This window comes from Rhinichthys klamathensis, unplaced genomic scaffold, assembly GCF_029890125.1.
Source record: "Rhinichthys klamathensis goyatoka isolate OS25496 unplaced genomic scaffold, OSU_Roscu_1.1 h1tg000387l_1, whole genome shotgun sequence".
In the NCBI taxonomy this organism is placed as follows: Eukaryota; Metazoa; Chordata; class Actinopteri; order Cypriniformes; family Leuciscidae; genus Rhinichthys; species Rhinichthys klamathensis.
In genome coordinates, this window is record NW_026606891.1 from 1,440,459 (window position 1) to 1,446,934 (window position 6,476).

Sequence of the window (6,476 nt, forward strand, 5' to 3'; positions counted from 1 at the left end):
TCTATAACTTTTTTTCTGTTTCACTTTCTTAATTTATTTCACTTCTACAAGAATCTGCCAAATGTCTTCTTTAAAACAAGACCAATCTTACGTCTATATTCCAAAGCATTCTTGAATTACAACCATTTAAGTTCGAAATGTGCATTTTCATGTATATTCAAAAAAAGGGGGGTGACAGTGTTATTTATTTCTGGAATGCAAAGCTGAATATTAAGCATCATTAATCCAGTCTTCGGTGTCACATGATCCTTCAGAAATCACTCTAATATGCTGAATATGCTAATTTTGATTATTAATAATAATTCTTATCTCACAATTATGTTCTGTCCTGTCTGCACCTGTTCTCGTCAGTCCCTGATTAGTTATCTTCCTCCACCTGTGTTTAGTTAATTCAGCAGAAATAAAAAAAATTCAAATGTGATTTTTTTTTTTCATTTCTGGGTAATGACCTTCTATATTAAACTGTTGTGATTACTTGTTTATGATTACTAGTCCCACTGTTTTCATTTGAAAACGTCTTCACTATCATCATAGCCTAATTGAATGTGATATGATTTGATAAAACAGTATTTTAAAATGTATTCATATTTGAATAATATTTTTAAATATATTTTCTACGTTTTACATTTAGTTAATAATTAGTTATAATAAGAAACAATCATGAAGATGCAACCTCATTGTTTAGAGATGTTAAAACAGAGTACGAGGTTTCAGGGCTTTTGATTTTAAATTCATTAAAGCCTGGTTCACACGGCAGGATAATTAGGCCGATTTTAATCCCGATTTACCCCTTCCGACAATCTTAAGGATGCTCCGATTATCATAAAATAATCTGACCAGATATTCCTGCAGTGTGTGGTGTGTTAGGACTGCTCTCGTCTGCTCGGAAGGACGTCAGGACCGCTCCGATCTCAAATCGGGGATATCCAACATGTTGGATTTTTTTGGCCCGATTTCTCCTCGTGTGTGGTGTCCGCCGGGGACAAACGAGCACGCAGCCTGTGGACTGTGGCATTTAGCCAATCAGAAAGCGAGGTGACGAGGCACAGAGGAAGCACCGGGAAACAAAATCAAAACAGCCGGCGGCATGGCGCACCAGAAAGTCCGGTGGACGTCGGAGATCCTTTGACCATCGCCTTTTCTTAACGTTTTTTTTTTTTTTCCGGTTAAAAACAAACTACAAACTATCGCCACTGCATCCACTTCGTCCGCCATGATTGTTTATCTCGAGGGATTTTGAGAGATTTTCCGTCTGATCTGGGAATGCTCGGGAGTCATATCGGTTCGTTGATTTTGCTCTCTTTTGAGAGTTGTAAACATTCAAAATTTTGTCTAAGTCCACTCAATCTGCCAGACTTGCCGACTGCAGCTTTAACGTAGCATGTGACTCAAAGTGGGAAAAGATTTTGATTGACAAGAGAAGCATTTTCCATGAAGCATGCATCTCTAAAAAACAACAGCTAATTATGAAGCATGACAGCATGATGATCAGTGTTGATGGTATTGTCTGAGATCCATCAGCACAGATTGATCTGGCTGAGGAAGGTTTGCTAACAGGCGGGATGTGCTCAGTTGGGGCTGCTTCTAATAAGACTCCCTCTCATTCCCAGTTATTACAAACAATCAGGGGACACCACATGAGCCTGGTGTGTTGTCTTGACAAATGACTTGACTAGAAAGCAAATCTGCAACAGATGAAAGGGGAGTTTCGAAAGAGAGCAGAAATATTGCACCAGAACACAGAATTGAGTGGGAGAACCTGATGAAGATCAGTAGCCACCGATTCAGAGATAATGATAATTATAGAACAAAGGGATCTGACATTAAAAAGAGCTTCTGTCACTCACTATCACATTGTTGCATCATGAAAAGGGTATTTCACTCTTGGGAAGAGGAGGTTATTAGTTATTACCATGAGGGGAAAAAAAAGTTTTACATGATCCATGCTAATGGCTTCAGCTGGTGCTTATCATATAGAGAGAGGTGTGCAATATTCTTCATTTGCTTTGCTTTTACTATTCCTTTAAAGAACATCCATTGTGAGAATTGATGTTCTTTAAAGGAATAATTCACCCATGGCATTTCAAACCTGTATGACCTTTTTTCCATGAAAGTGTAGGGGGAAAACTGCAGCTGCTCTTTTCCATGCAATAAAAGCAATGGGTTGTCAAGCTCAAAAGACACCATAAAATTGACCCATATGACTTCTATAGAATACTTTGTATGATGAAAAAATGCTTACATTTAAGCCATTATTCACTGACTTTGCATTTCCACATATTCTAATTACCGGTGTCACGATTGGTCATGTGACACATGAGAACCAATAGCATTCTGCACCATTAATTACTTTTATGGTCCTTTTTAAAAGTCTAAAAGTCTTTGACTATGTTTAACAGAAAACAAAGTCAGACAGGTTTCAAACAAAATGAGGCTGGGTACATTTTTGGGCGACCTTACAAGTCTTAAAAGGATAGTTCACTCAAAAATAGAACACACAAATAAAACATAGTTTAAAGAATGTAAAGGTTCAAACAGTGTTTGATGTTCCTTTTCATAAAATTACAACAAGCAGCTTTCCTGCTGATTCTGAATGTGGAGATTAATTACATAACTGCTTAACTAAATTTACTTGTGTAGAACAATATGCCCAGTACAAGTGAATGATGTCTGGGGCATGTACAGCATGTTAAAACTGCGAAAACAATGTTATGAAGTGATGACTGATGTGAGTTTGTAAAATGATGGAAACGAGATGTCCTCTGGGTTGCCATGACAACACTTTCTATACAGAAACATGCCGTGTGGGAAGCCAGCCCACCATTCACCCAGATCTATGCTGTCTCTAAGGCATAAGTGATATTTTATTTGAGTTAAATGATCTTTGCTGTAAACTTTTGCTGACCTCTTTTATAACATTAGACCTGTAATCCATACAGTCATTCTGAGATAACAGGATTTTCCTTTCTGCCATGACCTGCCTCAGTGGATCAATCAAACATTGATATATTGACACTGACTTTCAGACCAGCATCCATGTGAATGAATCACTGAAAATGACTGAAGTATTGAGACTCCTCAGATTGAGTTTTCATAAACCCTTTATATAACAACATATAAATATGAGCTGTCAAACTTTTAACGGAATTAAGCATATGATATGCTGATTAATTAAATCACACTTAGTTGCATATTTCATTATTTGCCAAGAAAAGTCCACAAGTGGCGTTATTTTTTTATGGGTTTTTTTGCCTTTATTATGACAGGACACTTAGTTGAAAGCAAAGTTGGAGAGAGAGGGGGGATGGCAGGAGCTGGGATTCAAACTCGGGACGCCCGAAGCGCAACTGCGCTATGTCAGCGTGCTGCCCACGAGGCTATTGGCGTCCTTATTAAAAACAATAACATTACATTACTGTCAGGAGAAATAGGCTAACTGAATAGACAAGATGTGAATTTAGACCTTTATCCTAAGTTTTAACCTATAGCCTACATAATAAAATTAATTAAGTTAATTAATTAAAGCTATGGACAAATAACCTTTCAGAGAACAGAATATTATATTTATATTAAAAAAACATAATATAAAGAATAGTTTTCCACTATAAAGAACCTTTTGTGCTTTAGAAAGATTGCATGAATGTTAAAGTTTTTTTAAGCATGTAGTAGAAATATGCATATTGGTACACAGTGTACGAATAAACCAATAAAACTAAAATGATAAAATGAGAGTTAGTGACTCCTAGAAGGAAACATTTTGGAGTCAAATGAATATTTGTAGTTACCATATTCAAGAAATTGCATCAGATGTTCGGAAGTTGAATATGTGCTGTTGTACGAAAACTACATTCACTCTTTTTTTCTTTTTTTTTTACTTCTTGCATACTTTCTCACAATACCAGTTGACCATTGAATAATATCATTATTTTGCACACTGGATGTGTTTGAGTGGATCACTGGGATTATTGGGCTATAGAGTAAGATTACTGCAATGTCTTGATTTATTCTTGGTCAATACGAACCTCACATGCCCTTTTCTTGCACTTTTAAATCCCCAGATGTTCTTCATTGATTTCTTCATTGATATCATGGGCCCAGTCTTTTAGTGATTACTATTCTATTGCGCTTACACACAAACACAATCACATCATTAACTGAAAATTCAGCCCTGCAGTTCCAGAGCTCATGAACAGTTGCATCAAGCAAGCTTATAGCAGATGTCATCTTAAAACCATAATAGCTCCACAGTAGGCTATACTAGTTTGTTTTTTTACTGAAACAACTGCAGAACTTTATCAACTCAGTACTCGAAACTAGGGCTGGGCATTTTTTAAATGTGATCGATTCGATATCGATTCTCAAAAGCCACGAATCGATTTTTTTTCATGTACATTCAATAATATCTGATTGACGTTAATCTTATCGCTAGTCTTTTCCACTAGATTTCATCCTCTTATTTGCCTTGCGCGAGCGCGACAGCGGGGATCCTGTCATTCATTCAGTGCTGAACTGAAAGAGAACGCGCGCGCTGAGAGAGAAGTTTTGTGTGTGCACACCCGAAGCGAACACGTGCAAATAATACAATTAATTCTCTTTCACATCTCCTTGCGCTTAAACGGACAAATTCACACAGATTTCTCTCAAAATGCCTGCCTTGGCGAGTATCCAAGTAAACATAGTCGGTTATGGCTTAATTGAACAGTGGAGAAAGAACTCATGTGCAGCATTATATCGGGTCTGTGCATTAGTCTTAAAGTGACAGCTGCCTAATATTCCTACTGCTGTCTGTATTTTAATGTTAATCAAACTACAAAAGACAATCACCCCCTTCTCTTCACTGAATAATGTTTTTGTAACTTTAATAAAATAGAGATAAAGATAAAGATAAAATATACTTTAATGTCCCCCAGAGGGGAAATTTGTCTTGGGCTACAATCACTGCGACACACACTTACAACAAACCGCATAAAACATACACTAAGTATAGACAATACAAACATGCAACATGCCTCATTACACTGCACCGTGAAAACGGTGCACAACACAATGGGAATAAAAAAGTGTACAAGTAGGTAACAATCATTTGTTACTGTTTAGCATCTTAATGGCAGCTGGCATGAATGAGTTTTTATACCTCTTTAACCTGCATTTCGGCATTCTAAATCGTTTACCTGAGGGTAACAACTCTAGTTCCTTATTGAGAATGTGGGTTGGGTCATCCAGAATCTTATGTGCCTCCCTGTGCACAGATTTTTTGTACAATGACTGTTAAGGATTAACCTTTATTTAATTTGTACAGAGAAGATTAAATGTAGTTATTTTACATATGATAACTTTATTCAGTTTCTGTAATAAACTACCTGAAAAACCTAAAAGGCACTGATTATTTCATTTGTGTCTTTGTTCTTTTGTATTTATTTATGTGTGCTATTGCTTGTAGTTTAATTATTTGTTCTTTTTTTATTGATGACTATTTACTTGTCTTTAATAATCTTTGAAGTTTATATTAGTATTTTTAGCTGTTGAAATTGAACAATTCTCAATTCCAATTTCGCTGGTATCTAAAAATTTTGGGTGTCATAATTTATTAACAAGGATACAGGGGTCAAAAACAACAAAAACAATAAGTAGCCTATTTTATTCATTTATTATTATTATTATTGTGGTGGGAAAATTGAATCAGTTAATTAATTGAATCGAATCAAATATCAAGAATCTAATCGGGACATCTGAATCGTTACCCAGCCCTACTCGAAACCTTGAGTTTGCCAGTACAATATAAAACAAGCCATTTGGGTAACACTTTATTTTGATGGTCCCTTTCAAACATTCTGTTGACTATAATTAACTTTACAACTCAATGTCAACCATCTTAGAGCATTAGTACACTGTCTGCTTAATATATGCTAACTCTTTGGGCCCTTTCACACCTACCTTGTTTGGTCCGGACTTTCGTACTTTTCAGTTTGGTCCGAATCAAAATTACAGGTGTGAAACCTACCCCGGACCACGGTCCGGACCAAACAGATGAAATTTGGTCCGACAAAAAGAGGTAGTCTCGGTCCGGATCAAACAGAACAAAGGTTTGGTTCGTTTCTAGTGTGAAAGCATTTCTGTATGGTTCGGACTTTCAGACCTTTTAAAGGAAGTTCCGGTGGTTCCCGCATAGCCGAAAAAACAGAAGGTGGCAGGAAAAATGAGCCGTGGTAGCACATGGGGAGAGGAGGAGACGAGGTTTTTAATTGAAGTATGGTCTGATGAGTGATGACATAATAAGAAGTCAACTTGCAGTCTTCTCCTCCTTTCCTGCCGGCGACGATAAAATGTTCGCACGACGAGGACGTTCATTTGGTGAATTTGAACTAGCCTTGTGTATAGTTGGTGCTACAGGTAATTATGCCATAAAAATAAAAATATAGTTGCAACGATATGCGTCTGTTCATTCATGTTGTCAAAGTTACCCGCCGAATTGACAA